The sequence below is a fragment of the Chelonoidis abingdonii genome, chromosome 9 (genome assembly GCF_003597395.2).
Source record: "Chelonoidis abingdonii isolate Lonesome George chromosome 9, CheloAbing_2.0, whole genome shotgun sequence".
In the NCBI taxonomy this organism is placed as follows: domain Eukaryota; kingdom Metazoa; phylum Chordata; order Testudines; family Testudinidae; genus Chelonoidis; species Chelonoidis abingdonii.
In genome coordinates this window covers 75,590,658-75,609,273 of record NC_133777.1, presented here as the reverse complement: position 1 = coordinate 75,609,273, position 18,616 = coordinate 75,590,658, and positions in this window count along the sequence as shown.

Genomic DNA, 18,616 nt, shown 5'->3' with positions numbered 1-18,616 from the left:
GTGAGAATAGAATAAGACCCTATGCATGCAAGGATCCCTCTACCCATCACTGAAATATTAGATACCTGGAAAAAGTGAGGAAGAGAGAGATTAAGGCAACATTTTCAGATGTGTGCTCTAATTCTAGGTGCTTCAAATTTGTCTGACACTGAGCAGCCAAATTTATGATCACTGAGGAATGAGGATATGGAGGTAGATATTACCACATCTGAGGTAGAAGCTAAACTCGAACAGTTTAAAGGGACTAAATCGGGGGGCCCAGATAATCTTAATCTTAATCCAAGAATATTAAAGGAACTAGCACATGAAACTGCAACCCATTAGCAAGAATTTTTAATGAATCTGTAAAATCAGGAGTTGTACTGTATGATTGGAGAATTGCTAGATATCTCCTATCTTTAAGAAAGGGAAAAAAAGTGATCCAGGCAACTACAGACCTGTTAGTTTGACATCCGTAGTATGTAAGATCTTGGAAAAAATTTTGAAGGAGAAAGTAGTTAAGGACATTGAGGTCAATGGTAATTGGGACAAATTGATTTTACAAAAGGTAGATCGTGCCAAACCAACCTGATTTCCTTCTTTGAGAAGGTAACAGATTTTTTAGACAAAGGAAATTCAGTGGATCTAATTACCTTGATTTCAGTAAGCCATTCGATACGGTTTCCACATGGAGAATATTAGCTAAATTGGAAAAAATGGGAATGGTCATACACAGATGGTTAAGGGTTAATGTCTCTTTACCTGTAAAGGTTAAGCAAGCTCAGTGAACCTGCTGACAACCTGACCAGGACGGATCAATAGGGGGATCAAAGATAACTTTCAATCTTGTGAGGCGAAAGTCTTGTTTGTGCTTTTTATGTTATTCATCTGTTCACATCTTGCGACTGAGAGAAGACAGGACTCATTCAGGCTTTCCAATCTTTCTGACAGTTTCATGTTTAAAATAGTAGTAATAGCGAGGCAAGGCAATTAGCTTAGTTTGTTTTCCTCAACTTGTAAATGTGTTTTTGCTGAAGGATTTTTACTCTGTTTGCTGTAACTTTGACATTAAGCTGGGGGGGGGGGGTCCCTCTAATCTATAATGATTCTGAGTATCTTGAAAGCATTTTCCATCCTGATTTTACAGAGATATTTTTACCTTTTCTTCTTTAATTAGAGCTTTCTTTTTAAGGCCTGATGATTTTTTCCTTGTTTTAACATCCAAGGGATGAGTCTGACTCACCAGCGATTGGTGGGGGAAGGAGGGGGAAATGTTAATTTTCTCCTTTTTTAAGACTCAAGGGGTTTGGTCTTGGTTCCCAGGGAAGGTTTGGGGAACAGAAAGTGTGCAGATGCTAAACTCTGGCTGGTGGCAGCGTACAGATTTTAGCTAGTAATTAAGCTTAAAAGTGATCATGCAGGTCCCCACTTCTTGGAACTCTAAACTTCAAAGTGGGGAAAAAACTTGACAGGATAATATGAAAATGAAAGGTGGAGAAGGACTGGTTAAAGGGGAGACTACAATGAGTCGTACTGAGTGAACTGTCAGGCTGGAGGGAGGTTACTAGTGGAATTCCTCAGGGATCGGATTTGGACCAATCTTATTTAATCTTTTTATTGACTGAATTTAGCACAAAAAGGGGATGTGCAAAAAGTGCGGGAGACACAAAGCTGGGAGGTATTGCCAATACAGAGAAGGACCAGGATATCATACAGGAAGATCTGGATGATCCTTATAACTGGAGTAATAGTAAGGATGAATTTAATAGTGAAAAGTGCAAGGTCATGCATTTAGGATTAAAAACAGAATTATTGTTATAAGCTAGGGACAACATCAGTGGCATTAACAGAGGAAGAAGGACCCTCAGATATTGGTTGATCACAGGATGATATGAGCCACCAGTGATATGGCCGTGAAAAAAGCTATGTGGTCTTGGGATGCATCAGGCGAGGTATTTCAGTAGAGATAAGGAGTGTTGTACCATTCTCAAGCACTGGTGAGACTCATCGGAGTACCGTGCGCAGTTCTGGTCTCTCATGTTAAGAAGGATGAATTCAAACTGAACAGGTAAAGAAGGGCTACTAGGATGATCCGAGGTGGAAAACCTGTCTTATGAAAGGAGACTCTAAGAGCTTGGCTTGTTTAGTCTAACCAAAGAAGCTGGGGAGATATGATTGCTCTCTACAAATATATCAGATTGGGAATAAAATACAGGGAGGGAAAGGAATTATTTAAGATCAGTACCAATGTGGACACAAGAACAAATGGATATAAACTGGCCACCAGGAAGTTTAGACTTGAAATTAGATGAAGGTTTCTAACCATCGGAGGAGTGAAGTTCTGGAACAGTCTTCTAAGGGGAATAGTGGGGGCAAAAGACAAATCTGGCTTGAAGACTAAGCTTGATAAGTTTATGGAGGGGTGGTATAATGAGACTGGTCTTTGACTATTAGTGGTAAATAAGTCCAATGGCTTGTGATGGCATGTTAGATGGGGTGGGATATGAGTTACTACAGAGAATTCTTTCCTGGGTGTCTGGCTGGTAAGTCTTGCCCACATGCTCAGGGTTTAGCTGATTGCCATATGTGGGGTCAGGAAGGAATTTTCCTCCAGGGTAGATTGGCAGAGGCCCGGGGTTTTTCACCTTCCTCTGCAGCATGGGGCATGAGTCACTTGCTGAAAGATTCTCTGCATCCTGAAGTCTTTAAACCATGATTTGAGGACTGCAATGGCTCAGACATAGGTTTGATACAGGCATAGGTGGGTGAGATTCTGTGGCCTGTGTTGTGCAGGAGGTCAGACTAGATGATCATAATGGTCCCTTCTGACCTTAAAGTCTATGATTCTATGATTCTAACTATTGACTCACATACACTTCACATTTTGTCAGAGAAAAACACAATGAATATTGCTATGGGAAGAAAAACAAAACCAAAATGATTATCCCTTGTAACCTAATAAGCAATTCAAAAGCGTAAATTACTGACACCCTCTTTTTCATTTGATAATTAACATCAGAAGTATTAATGATAAGTTTATTGAATTTATAATTATGATGTTTCCCTTCATTTAGTCATATATGTGGTACAAAGCCTGTTAAGATTTGTGTATTAATTGCTATGGTATTTATTAGCCCAGCTGAGTTGTAATACACTCTAGTAAGTATAACAAATGCTGAGCTGTCCTAACTAGTCATCTACTGATACAAGAGTAATTCCTAGTGGAGGTAGGTGTCATTATCCAAACTCAAATTAAGGATCAAATGGCAAACTATAATAGGTCAGAGTATTCTCAGGAACAAAGCCCTAGAAATGTCACATCTCTGACATGTCTTAACTTCATTGGGAATGAAAGCTAAGAGTGGAACAAATGTATTCATGACTGAGTTTTAGGGCCAATGCATGCTAGTGGCAATATTGTTTCTCGGATTAATTAATTTCATAACATTTCCGTAATACAGTTTTACTTAGTGTACTTTTCATAATCTAGTTTTAGTCAAACTGCTTTGCACAATCTGCTCAAAATGTGTTATGATGCAGAATTGCTGGAGTTCCCTTTTCATTTTGTGCTTTAGTGCCTCTATAAAATCTGCCTAAATTAGTGAAATAAATTAAGAGAATACAACCAAAAACAAATAAATAAAAAACTGAATATTCTACTATTTAGGAAAATTCACTTTAGATAGGTTTGCAGTCCATTTATATTCACTCTCTATCAATACCCTACCAGATGTGTGTCTAGTAGGAGCTCTGGTTGAAAGAGAGAATATTAAGGAATATTTCAGAATTTTCTTGACAAGGGAATTTTGAATTTGTTAGTCCAAGTTGTAGAACTGATAAATGAAATTGTTTTTAATTTGTTCACTTTATTAATGTAAGTTCTGTTCACCATTCACTACACTTGCCTGCATTGTAACTTCTGTTCAGTTTGATTTTGTATTTCATATGACTTGGCATTGTGCCTCTCTCATACAACTTTGTATTAGAAAATTGGTAGAAAACTTTGTATCAAATGTTATAGCCCCTAAGGATAGTATAGTTAAAGTGAAAGAAACATGTGCCTTTTTGCTAGAAGTAGAATAAGATCTCCCCCCCCCACACTCTGTTAATCAATTGTCCCATTGACTGAATGAGGTGTGATGAGTTGAGGCTTGGAGACACCCACCTCCAGACAGCTACCACAGTTAAAGGGGAATGGGAGCCAGAGCAAAAAGACAATTACAACTTGTCAAGTGGGCCCAATAAAGGACAGTAGACATACTGACGGACCTCAGGGATTAGAAGCAAGCACCTTCTTTAGAAAACGCCCTCTTTGAGCAGCATTGGGACAACCCAGGAAAAAAGCAGCACAACAGACCAGTGGACAACAGACCAGATTTTGACTGGTCTGGATTTGCATAAGAGGAAGCTGCTATAAATACGAGGTGTCTTGCAGAAAGGACCCCGGGTCTTGTCACCATCGGAGCATCGATCCGGATCGGCAGAAGCCCGGCTCCACCCCTCCCCCATCTAACTCACCTGGCCAGTGCAGTTAAGGGGAGCAACTAGTTGGTAACATTAGCAAGACGGAGTGTGTTTGTGTCTGTGTGTGTGTGTGTGAATGCATAACTGTAATATATCATATGCATATGATAGAGTATTAATTAATACCTGTATTACTAATAAATGTGGTGTTTTGCCTTAATCCCCCTGTAAAGATCCCGTATAGTTCTTTGAGTACAACAAAGTGAGGTCACTGGAAAACTGATTCTAAGGGTTGGTCTACACTGGGACATCCAGGAAAGTTAGTCTGAATTAATTAAAGGTTTGAATTTTAAGTAGATTAGGTAAACTGCATTAAATTTCTCTGTGGGTCTATGGTTGTGTGTGTTGTTTAGGGGAAAAAAATGGCCTTAATTCAGTTTAATTTAATTCACTTTGGAAGTGAACTGAGGCCACTTTAATTCTGAACAAGGATGTTCACACAGGGGTTTAATGAAGTTTTATTAATCCACTTCAAATTCATGCCTGTAGTTAATTTGGATTAATTTCCCTGCATGTCCCTGTGTAGACAAGCCCTTAGTTACCCTTTTCCAGATTGGGAACAGAAACAGCCTATGTGACTTAATCAAAATAGCTTGAATTTCAGATTATGAATACGCATACGAATAAGCTACGGTCCCCAAATGATTCATAGAAGTGATATGGCAGATAATTTTGGATAGCTGAAACTGAGCCCTGAGCAGAGGGCCAGCAGAAGGCCTTCAAAATACTGCTCAAGTGGAAGTTAAGAAGTGCATAGACTTATCATGATCCCCTGAATGTAGTCAGCTGCATCCATAACAAATGCATATGAGAAAATCAAAATCTGTCTGTGGACAATTCATGAACAGGAAAGAGGCAAAATGTATTGAGTTACTCATGTGGCAAATGGCTGATGCGACTCTGGTGGGTACCACACTTTTCCTTAGTGTGGTGGGTCAGGGTGCTTCCCCTTGCCCCTATTCTTGGGTGTTGAGGGGCTCTACACATGCCCCCATGAAGGGAGGGAGAAGAGAGGGGAAGGGACTCAGATCTGCCCTCAACTCCAGGTCCCAGCCCCTTCAGCTTTGCGGGCTGCTTACCCTCTTTCTGCTTGGGCAAGGTTTCCCTTCCCTGGTACTCTTGTCTTCTGGTTAACAACAGTACTCCTCCAACCCTAGTTAACTCTCCTTCCTCTCTTCTGTCTGACTGAAGCAGGGGGCTTTATTAGGTCTTGGGCAGGGCCTTAATTGACCCCAGGTACTCCAATTAACCTGTAGTAACCTTTCCCTAGTCCATAGGGAATAAGGCTGTAATCATCCTAGGGCTTATATACCTCCCATCTACCACCCTCCTGCTGCCCTCTGTCCCTGCTGTATCACGCTCATTAAAAACTCTTCTTCTCTGGAAAGAAATGTCCATTTTGAAGGAGAGCAAGGCTGCTCTAGGTGCTATGCTGTGTGAGCTTTCAATATCTTTTCCTTTCTGGGGGCCTGATTTAGTAATAAATTAACAATGTCTTGATTTGTTCTACATGTGTACACCTCACACAACTTGTCAGGATTCTGCACAGCTCTTCAAGGACTCCAGTATGTGCCCGAGTCTCAGTGTTTGGACAGAGCAGGTGTGGTCTCGCCTTTTTTAGGTGTTTTCCATTTCCTATCTGTGAATTTTGGGTTCATCACAGAGCTCCAAATCCCTTGATAATCGTTTTTGTATTAATGCAGCTTCCCACTCAGAACTGCAATGGTACGGATATTGCTGTTTAGACTTTAAAGGCAAAATTTTCCAAGGTATTTGAGTGCCTACCGATACAGCTAGGCACCTAGTGAGATTTTGAGAAGCACCTTTGCAGGTTAGGTGTCTAATTCCCAGTGAAATCATACACCCTTTTGAAAATACCACTTGGCTCCTATTTGCCTATTTAGGTCCCAAAATATCTTTACAAATCGGTGCCTAGATACATTAACATAGCCAGGATGAGAGGAGCAGGGCTCAACAGTGAGTTGTTGTCAATTAAGATTCAGGAGTGAAATCTTGACTCTGCTGAAATGAATGGCAAAACATTCGTTGCCTTCAGCGAGGGTGGAATTTCATCCCAGGTATTTTGGTAGATCTGTGAGGGCCAGTTTGCAGAGCACTTGGCTACAGTATGCCTGCCTGTAATCAGTGTTGTTAACCTCCAGCTTTCATAAGCATTACGTTCACTCACTTTTTTATTAAAAAATAATGAATTTCCCGCTTTCATTTAGATTCTCAGCTGCATGAAAGGTTTGATGACACCTTACAAAGTTACCATTACATTGCTGATATCAGTATTAATCATGTGTCATTTGATACTGTAATTGAATAGTTTTTACGCAGATGATATTAACTGATAAAATATGGCATCCTCATGAGAAATCATTACCATGAAATATTAGCATTATAATATGTTAATTTCTATGGAGGGTTTGACTACAGATATATGAGGAGATGTAAATTTCCCAGCACTTCTGCTGACAATTTCCATGTCAACATAACTCTCAGGAATTTGTATTCACTATTTTGTGATGACTTATATGATGATGTATAACAACTTAAGGGATTTTAAAATGCAGTATTTTGACTAATGTGGTTTGGTAAATAGCATACAGGACAATTTCTTCTTTTCAATTTCTGGAACACTGACTCAAGCCTCTGATATCAATAACCATCACCACTCCAAGTGCAAACTACTGCAGTACTTCCTGGAATCACTCTGAGCTCCTGGCAGAAAAAAAAAAAAAAACCAAAGCCAAAAATAAACAAAACAATAACCAGGCCTGGACTGTATTCATTTGCTATTCGGAGGCCAGAGAGATTCTGAGGGTAACCACCAAAACTCATATGTGGGTAATATAAATGAAGGGTGAGATTGAAAGGAAGAGATAGATAGATGTGGATGGGAAGAAAAATAGATGTCCACATTCTGATTCACTTATGTTTAATGCTGAGTTTGATCATGACCAGTAATACATGTTCTAAGAAGCTTTTCCCACACTGTGGACACCTCATGCATCAAATTTATGCGAGTGTAACTCAACTTGCTTCAGTGGTGTCTGGTTTCTGATAGCCTGTTGCCTGTGATCACTCTTATGGTTATTAGATGAAACCAAAGAATGCATGGGGAAAAATAGTACCCTGAAGAGAGAAGAAAAGATAACACTAGTAGTACTGAGTCTATACCACTCTCTTAATGGCTAAATCAGAATTAATTGGTGTTATTTGTGTCTTTAATAGGCATATACAGCCCCAGAGGGGAGGAGATTCTCTTGAAACAAGTGGCTACTTGGGAGAGCTGTCCCTGGTCCAATCACGTCATGGGCTCATTTGTCTCCCACAGTAATTCACTACTCACTTCAGTCCCTTTAAATGTAAAACAGCTGCTGCTGCTTAGTCTTCCTTTAGGCTACCTACCAACAGCATTAAGCCATCCCTGAAAGCGGCCCATCCCATAATAGTCTCCCACAAAGTGCTCATTTGGAAACAATTAACCCTTGATTTGAGATCCCCTCAAAGAATCCTCCCTGTGCCCTCTCATCTGCTACAAGCCCTTCCACTATTCCCTCCCTGCTTGGGTAGGGATAGCCTTCTCTGTTGGGCACAGCTTAGATCTGGCAGCTGTGTGTAAACAGTAACCAGTATGCAGTACTTGGGGGAGTTACAGAATTGCCATTTTTGTTTTATTTGCCTTGCCCTACTCATCTCTACATGTTGGAAGAGCTCAAGGCTACCAAAACAGACCAGCGCTTTGTCATGAATTGCTTTGCAAACAGATCCTTTCCTTCCTCCGCCTCCCTCCGTGTTTTTAGGGGTCTTGTTCATTTCACACATGTTTGGCACCGGCATTACCACTTGATTCCCTCAGTCTCAAGTGATATGATGAACTTGAGATTAATCTGTTTTAAGGAGAAGCATCTGGCTCTGAGCTAATAAAATATCAATTTGTAAGGGAGAGGAAAAGTGCTCAGTCAGATGTCTGCATGCACAGGGTTTTGAGACCCAATTAGACTTGGAAAGTTTAATGCCACTTGTGAATTTATCCTGTGCTCAGAGCACTTCACATCTTTCAATGTGGTCTCAACTTTCTCCAAAGTGCTGCGGTTTTGGAACTGCACCTTTACTATTGTCAATAGCAAAACGGAGCTCCAAATTCTAGATTGCCCCTCCCACTTCCTTCCCTTTTCCTAATGGGTTCCTGGCCAGATGTGGTGTCCTCTTGCTGCAACATTAAACTGACAACATCCTTGATCCAGGCAGACAGACACTCAATAGTCAACTTTTGGAAAACTTTCCCCTTCACTGGATGTATCTGACACAAACCAGCTGAGGATATTGCATTGCCAGAAAGTGTTATAGCTGGACTGCATGACAGATTGGCAGCACACTGGCTAATCTGAGGACCTTATTCAGGGACCGGCAAACTATTCACTGTCCAGGCACTGAGCCACTAATCACAGTTTACATTAGGCAATCAGATACTTTTCCACTACTGAATGGTGAGTTCGGTTCTTTCACCTTACAGGACCCTGCGTGCGTGTCTGCAGTACCTTTGCTCTGTGCTTCACATCTGTACCATATTTCAAACAATATCTAAAACATAACAGTTAACATGAGCTCAGTGAAGTTCAAGCTAGAAGTGCTCACTTCTCCCCTATTCTGATTCTGCCTGACCACTCACTAACCTGACGTCATTCTCTGTGGTGAGTCATTTGATTAATTTAACACCGTGGATTACCTAATACCAGCATGAATACCCTTATAGAAAATTCCTAGAGAATTTAATATAAAAGAATAACCTTTCTTTACATTTTTAATCAACTTATAGAATTGGGAATTATAGTCTGCTGTAGAATTCTTTAGGTGGTTTCACCCCCACCTCTCTCCTACTCCTATAGAATAGATCTTTATTAAATCTAGAGTTTCTAGGGAAATTTTTGTATTACTTTATTGACTTAATCTCTTCTATACGGGAATTTTCCAATAAGGTATGAATCAATGCTCCCACTCACCCCCAAATATTTTTTCTGTGTTGGCTAGTCATGTTGCTGCAGATACCCACGCATGCAAAAGAAGCATGTTGGACTGTGGAACTGTTGTATGTCTAGTTAGTATTGCATAATTAAAAATGAAGAAGAAGATATACTAACTAGAAGTGCTGGGAACCAGAATTTCTATTCTCGGTGGGAAAAAAAGTGATTCTGAATTGGAACAAAAAGCTGAAATTTTGAAATTTCTTATTGCATGAAATTTTTAAAAAGTGTCCATTTGGGACCACTGAAACACATTAATTTGACATTTATATTATATTAAAACATCAAATATAATAAATACAGTATACATCATACTAAATATAATATATAAACACAACATACTATTCAAATTAATATGATAATATTATATAAACATAAACATGAAATGAACTGAAATGTTTTGACGTTGCTAAAATGGAACATTTCAACTTTCCCATCAAGATATTTTGTCAAAACTGAGGTACAGTACTCCCGCAAAATGTTTCAGTTTTGCATACCTCAATTTTGTGATGGAAAACTGACCAGCTCTAATATTGAGTAAGAGGGTCCCAGTCAAGTTGTCATAAAAACCATCACAATGGACATTAATTAACTCATTCCTCTCAACATTGCTAGCAGAGAGCTCAAGGCCACAAAGACTCAGTCTCTTCGTCTGAGATAATGCTACTTACCCATCTTTGTAAAGGCTTTGAGATGCACCTATGAAAAGTGTTTTTAAAGTGCTAATTAATTTGACTGCTCAGTGCCCCTGTACAAATTATTGGATCATGTGAGTAAATGGGCATATGTCCCATTTCCCATATATGAAATAAGAATCTATTTTTGGCCCCATTGGTAGCTTCACAGAGCTGAAGCTTACAAGTGTATTTCTTTCCTTCCTTGAAAGTCTAGGGTACAACAACAAGTAACTCTTGTGAAGAAACATGAGCTTTGTGAGAGTAAAAGGAAATTTCTTAGGTAAATATACTGTATTACGCTAACAAGTGGGCACGTGCACACACACATACTTAGAGTCTGAGTGAGAACAAAGTGGACTTGAGAAATGTATTACCCATCCAGGCAACTTTGATGGGCCACTAATAAAATTAAGTATTGGAACATAAAATGCTTTAATTTTAGTGGAAATGCTCCAAGCAACACCAGCACTCCCTTTTCTTTCCCACATCCAGCCTAGACTAATCCATTTAGAGACAAATTTACATTTTATTTCTCCAAACCTATTAGCATTATATGAAGGTCAGCACTGAAAAGCCAGCTTCAGAAGCTAATGTGCCAAGGTACTGCACTCCGTTGCCAGACAAGGGCACACGGATCTCTTACCCACTGAGTCTGACAAGAATTTTTAATTTAAGAATGCGTCCCTCCATTGTAAACATTAAAATAAGTTCATGGAAATGCTCATGCCTCTCTCGGCAAATCAATTGCCTCTTTATTTATTTATTTTTTAAATAATATCTGGGGGGGAAATAAATCTGGCTAGGAAGTGTGCTAGAAGAGTCATTAACTGCTCTCGGGAATCTTACAAAGAACATTCTATTTGGACACAGTTCTGCTCTTAGAAGCCAGTGTACTCTGAGCTTCCTTGCCCTATCCATTATTAGAGAGACAAGGTGGGTGAGGTAATATTTTTAATTGGACCAACTTTCTAGCCATACAGAGCTCTTCTTCAGAATATGTGCTAACCAGATATGCTAAACAATCTGTTCCACCTTGCATTTTATTGTGACTCTCAAAGGTACCTTTCCAAGGCCTGAAGACCTCACCCAACTTCTCTCTCTAATGTCCTGGGATGATACAGCTACAACTATACTCCTCTGTTGTTAACAGTTAGTGTGGGGAGGGGGAAGGGGGAGAGGGTAGTGCCTAAGAATTTCATCATCTCTCCTTCCATACTGGAATTGGAGTCAGAAATCTCCACCATGTGTATCACCATTTGTTACTTTGTGAATGATTATAGTCTGGCAAACAGAAAATTATTCTGGACTCAAACTGTGTGAAATGTTCACAAGAGAACTATATGAAATTTATGTGCTTTGTGGATTGGTTACAATCTAGAGTCCCAGTCCTGGAAAGACTCAAAATCCAGAATAATCCCATTGAATGCACTGGAGCTACCAATGTACATAAAAGTTACCCATTTGCTGAAGTTTTTTGAGGATAAGAGGCTAGGATATCAAGCCATGTACTCTGAGCTCTTTTTTGATTATGTCTTTGTATCTAAGTTATATGAAATTCAAGTTTGCCACTTGACATTTCAAATTGAGGTTTAGGGTGGAATGCACCCTTAAATCCCGAAATGGAACTCAATCAAAACTGCCAAGTTTTACCTAGTTTTGTATCAAGATCCAGTGAAATTAGCATTTTTATATGATTACAACAAGAACATCCAATGAAACCTGGAGGTTCCCACTTATTTTTATTCTTTTAAGGACATCTCCAGCCTTCAAAACAAACTTTGCAACATGCACTCCACAGTCTTATTTATTTTGTCCCTCTTGAGGCATGTACAAGATTTGAATACCTACCAAGAAGCCAAAAAGGCATTGAAAAGGCTCTTTCTTAATAGCACCAAGACCCAAACAAGACCCATAACCCAATAACCCCCGTTAGCGCCATCTAACTCCAAAAGAACCCAGGAGAGTAGGGAATATTCTGCAAATACCATAAAGTTCACCAAATCTGGGCTCCATGGAGAACCAAGGTGAGAAGCACATTCTAAAAAAAATGCCTCCTCACAGAGTATTCCCTACCACCAGTCCCCCTCTCTTTTAACTAAGGCAGTGGGTTGTTAGTTTAAATATTCCAGATTGTCTCCCCCCGGAGTGGAATAATGTCTCAGTTAGCCATTTACAGCTTTATAAGTTAACGCCAAGGCAAAGATGCTTTTGTGGTAAAAGCATAGAGTCAGGAATCAGAAGATCTTTGTTCTATTCGTGTCTCTGTTGCACAGCATGCTTAATCTCTGTGCCTCAGTTTTCTTATCAGTAAATTGAGAACTAGGTCAAAAACACGAATGTTTGTAAAGGACTTTGAGAACCTCAGATGGAAGTAGACATCATAATAAAAAAAAACATATAAAGTTGTGAGTATATTCTCCCAGTCTTTAAATGATTTCTTTGTGCTCCTGGAAGTATATCAACCACCTCTTTTAAGCTCATTTGACTCCTTTTTCAATGCTTTAAATAAAAGTCCCCAACTAAAGAATTATACAGCAAGCCATAAAGAAGCCCAACCTTGCCTCATAAGTGAAGGTTAGAGGCACACTACAATTTTCAAACCATCACCTAGACATTTTGTGATCTACTGACTGCTGAGTGGATCGCTGTGGAACAGCACAGAGTTGTTTGCAGTTGTTTGCAGTTGTTTCTGTAATTATGCTGCACGATGAGAAAATTCACAGTGTGCCCTACTCTACTTCTGCTTCCTTATAAAAACCTACCTTACCACCAGTGGGCTGTGGCGGTGCAGTGTTAATGCCCGCCTCTGTAGTAGAAACCATATAAGTTAATTGTCTGGCTAAACACCTGCTGATTTGTTTGTTTTTTCTTACACAGACTTAATTTCTCTATTGAGGTGGGTGGGTTTGCCTTTGTTTCTGCCATTTAGATGACAAGTCTATTTAAAAGGAACAAAATAGGTTTGCTCCTTGGCTGGTTGTGAGCCAGACATCCGGATTTCAATGGGACTACTCTCATGACTCAGTGTCACATAATGTGAGAGATGGTTGATGAATCGGGCCCTCTAATCCAGAGTATTCTACTTAATTGAAATAAAGAACTCAATTTCAGGTTACATAAATGAAGCCAAGATCATCAGGTCTTTGTAGACCTCATAACACACAAATAAACACATTGGATTGTATAAGTGTTTTTATTCACAGAAGCCAACAAGGAAAGGTGCCTCTGTCTTTCATGGTCAGCAATCAGATGCCTGGGCTCCTGTTCTCCTTTATTCACAGCAAACGGGTCTTGAACAAACCATTTTTGAAACTCTGTTACTTAAAGGATAGTTTTGCCACTTAAGGAAGAAGTGGAGGAAGTTCATTACAAATGAAGGGCCCTGGTTTTCCTCCGGTGCAATTCAACTGACTTCAAAGGAGATACTCCTCCTGATTTACATGGCCATAAATGAACGGAGAACCAGGCTCTATGGGAAATCTCTCCTATAGTATAGTTAGCTTTTACAAAACAGGAGCTGGGACACAAGAATGGGGTACAAGTTGAACTGTGGTTGGAATCTTCAGTACCATACCTCAAAGCTTAGCCTGTAGTGCAAGGAAGATTTCAAATGAATGATGGGTACATCTCCAAAAGGTTCAGGTAATTGTATTGTGTTCAGTTAAAAACTCAGGACTTTGGATACTGAACCCAGATGGTCAGAACTTCTTTAGTCTTCAACATTTGGGCAGGAAAAAATCATGGAAACAGGTTTTCTCTGGAGATTTCTGGTATTTCATGTTTCCTGTTGGGTGGGAAATGATGTGAAAACAGCCTTCTGATGTGGTATTTTGTTGTTTCTGTTTCTGTGTGTGATATCCAAAGCCAACAGAGAGCTCCTTAAATTCAGGTACCCAACAGGAAGTCTGAGCTTTATAAGCCATGTCTGCATTGCATAGACCAGGTCTTCAGAAACTGTAGACTGGCATAGCTCTGTTGAAGTCAATGGTCCTACAGTGGAGGATTTGGGCCTATTACTGTGCCACAGGGCTGTTACAAAATCCCGGCTGGGACTCTGCAGGGGAGATCTGGGGAAATTACAGTGGACACAACACAAACCAGGAAGTGTAGAGGTGTCTAAAGAACACTAAAGGTTTGATTTGGACTTTTTTGGCAAGGGTTTGCATTGTTTCTCAGTTTAACTAAACTAATTTAGAGGTGAGTTTCATCCTAGTTTAGATGTGGCTGAAATAAAAAAAAATGTATCAGCCTTCAAAGGATAATTCCAGTTAGGTGTTTTCTATTTTGCTAAACTGAAGTATATATTTTTTGGTTTAATATTGGCATATCCAGTAAATATATGCAAAAAAGCATGCATTTCTCCTACAGGTATCCTAGATGGATTTACACTGGCAGTAGAAAAATAAGTAGAACCAGACACCTGGATGAGACGAGGGCATCACATTAAAAATCCCATAGGAAAACTCTCTCACCTACTATGTGTTACATCATCAGGTTTTCAATTCTGTCAATGTCTCTTCTGGTGATACAGTGTATACTGGGATTGATACCTGTTGGTATTATTATGTAGCGGACTGCCTTTTGACTGGTTAAAGAGGACTGAAGGGGAGGAAGGGGGCGTGGTGAGGGGCAGAGAAGAGGCTGGGAGGAGGAAGCTGTACTTGATCCTTATGGAAGTTAGTTAAAATTAATTGGAAAAAGCTTTTAAAGACCCCAGATGAAGACCAAATGTATCTCAGACCTGCGGCCTCATCCCCGACGCTGTATGTGAAGGTCATTGCAAAGCTGTAGATTTATGCGGAAGGCTTGGGTGATGGAAAATGAGACAAAAGCATTTGGATTTTATTATTCCATTTACTCTGACCCTGGGCCATAAAGGGTTTGGAGAGCCTGTTTTATGTATTCAGCTGGTTGCCACACTGACAAGCATTTGGAGCCACTTAAATAAACCACCTCAACCCGCAGCTGCAACAACACCATATCAAATACAGGTTAGAGTTGAAATGTGGAGCAGCAGCACAGCGTCTCCAGCAGGTGCATACAGAGGTTTTGCAACCCCCTTTGTTTTGGAATAGTTCCCTTGTTTATCTTTTGGCTTTGATTTAAAGACTCTTTAATCACTGGTGTGGATTCCATGTTAAAACGCACACACACACACTGTCTCTTGCTGTGCGTGCCTTGTCTTCTTCCTCCTTCTCATTCCCTGATTATTAAAGGAGTATTGCACCTTCCCAAGTGGTGCGATCTTTTCCTGTCAGCCACTTTCCCAGGTGACTCTAATCACCATCTTAGCTACTGGAAACTTTTGAAATCCTGGAGGTCACCATTGTCTGGGATGCAATGAAAAGACGGCAAGGATATGGGGTACAGAGGAGAATTTAACTTGGAAAAGAGAGAAAAAATAGAGCACAAGTTTGAAATGATGATAGCAAAGCAAGATATCCCAGAGGCACCTGGACAGCTTACTGGGGAGAAAGATAGGCATCCAAACAGAATGAGAATTATAAGGCATCATTAGCCGTCTTAAATATTTATGTATAAACTGTGCTGTTGTGTAAGCTTATCAAGATTCTCCGACAGTCTACATGAAATGAATGTCACCCCATAGACAGACTTGGGTACATTATGTAAATGTTTGAATTTTGTAATGAATTCACTTTGGTCCTGTCTGTACCTCTTTTGTTTAATTTTCCTTTAACATTTGGATGATCATATTTACTCACACTTACAAATGAAAAGTGAATATCGGAATTGCATATGCAAGCTTTTGAGGAAAGTGAATGTGAAATTCATTCACACGAGGATCGGTGTTCGTGCAATGGGGAAACAGAAACAATACCATATGGCTGATGCAATCATTTGAACTGAGCACCATAGCTCACATTTTAAATACTGAGTATCAAATATTCAGGACAAACAGTTTGCAAATCAAGAGAGATAAAAAATTGCAAAAAAAGTGTCAAATAAATTTGAATAATTAACAAATTTGAGGCAATCATGATTGGCTCTCAAAATTCCACAAGCAGAAAAAGAGGATAAATTATTTGCCATGAATTCTTCATTCATCTAGTAAAGACTATTCTTTCAGAGTAGTGGAAACACAGAATGGCTGGGATACAATGTTGGGGGGGCTTGTATTACACTGACCCATATCTTATCTCCTTGGTTGAAAGAAGAAGGATTTCAATCTCTAGGATACTCAATCAAACACCTTTAAAATCTAAATACACCAATATTCTGTAATACGTTTTCAAGATTCTTTCTTTGCACTTTTCCATAGGGACCAAATTATTTAGTCTAAATCATTATCCCGAGTCTCATAATAAATGTCAAGGATGTCTACAATAAATGGAACTTTTGTTCTTGTAATTCATTATTATTTTGTTACTATGATTGTATTTATTTTCATTCTGTCAGTCATATGCTATGTGTGCTCCATATTAATATGGAATAACCTGGAAGTTGATACAGTATAATATCACATGAGAATAGCTGGGAAGAGGCCTGACTGAGAACCTCAGATCCAAACACACCTGAACTTTGAAGGGATTAGAAGCAGAACCTGAATCCAAATTTTGTGACTAGCTCTTATCCCTGATATGGTCTGAATGAAGCTTTGGATCCAAACATCCCCAGAATTCTCCATGGTTTTCAGACTGTTACACTACAGTTAGATGGAGAATAAAAGTTTTTCCTGCAGAAAATTTCCACTGAGAACAGAATATTTTTTTTTCTGAAATCTAACAAAAACTTTAGAGTTTTTGGGTTTTCTGATGCAAAATTGAAAATTGTCTAGGAAAACAGACACATTCTGAGAAAATTTTCATTTAGTCAGAAACCCAATTTGTGTCTATAAAAAGTTTTGATGGAATTTTTTCATCCAGGTTTAGCTAACATTGTCTACAATTATACAATAGTGGCTATATCTGGACAGAGAGAAAGAGAAAGGCAGCTGGTGAAGCTTAGAATTTTGTTTGGCCGAAATCTGAAATCTTCTATAAGACACTTCGTATCTCTCAAGGTGAAGAATGATTAGATCAGACAAAATGGTGAACAAATCAGACTGGCTCACAAACTCCAAAGTGGGTCCCTTTTTGTCTTGACCGATCCACTCTGCATAGCTCTGGCAGGGGAACTGCTGGTACATATTGAAACTGACAATTCCATGTTCTGTAAAATATCTCAGTGTTTAACTGTGAAATGTATGGGACAGGTAAAACAGACTGAGGGGCACATGGGCTGAATTAAACAGCTGCATCATTGCTGAGTGGAAAACTGGGATCATTCCGACACTTTAGCCATTGCTGTTTGTTCAATGTGACGTGCATCACAACAGCCTTCCAGATTTGTTTTGGTAGCGTGCTAGCGTAGAGTTTTCCTTTAAAAAAAGAAAAAGAAATATAATCAAATGAACTGTGATTCTTGCTGATCAGTGACTTTCATTGAAATTGGCACAGTTGAATTTTAATTGACTTTTCCCCCTGCAGCGTAGCATTGGGAAGTCATCTCTGATATACTTGTAGCAAGGTGGAAAACAGCTGAACTCTTGTGAGATTTCTGCAGAGATCAGATGGTATTTATTTGCCATGGCACTCTCATAGGTTGGATTCAGACTCAGGTTCCGGAGATTACAGGGGGAAATCTTCTGAGCCTCCGAGGGATTTTACACTGACTACATTTAGAAATATTAGCAATTAAACCTAAAGCTGGCTTCCTTTTCTTTGGCATTCCAATGAAATGGTGCATTAAGGAGAGATCAGGGCAAAAATAACAGCAGGTTGAATAGGTAAAAGGTTTTAAAAAAAGATTCATGAATGTTTCTGTTAGTAAAAAGTGCTGAGCATGGTCTGCTCTGATTCCTGGGGTCATATTATACATTATTTGTGAATATTCTGACAACCAGGAATTTGTAAAAATGTTCTGAATTCAGGGAATTTTATGCATTTTGAAGGCAAATTATGGGTTTTAAAGGCACCTACTATATTCAAACAAAAGTTCATTCTGATTCCAGAGATATTACTGTTTCTATTTCCCATTTTAAATAAAGGCACTAGAACTGGTGCCTTTTTTTGCTGATGTATTTTTTGGTGATGTATTTTTGCTTTTAAAAATAGTATATCAGGAAAAAAACTAAGTGCATCAGGTCTATTTGTCTAAGATTGTTATTCACTACTTACTATTCATTGTTCTCCTGTTAAAGAATGTTTTAGTCATCCAATCAGGAAAAAGAAACAATGCCCTGTGAGTTAGGTCACCAGTCACATGATTTAGGTGACGAATAGCTGAAGCCAAAATGTTCTCAAATAGCCCACAGACTGAAAATTATTCCTACATTTTTTTTAGAGAATATTTATGAATAACAAAGGCATTTGAAGAAAATAAGAATCATTTTGCAAACTATTCTGT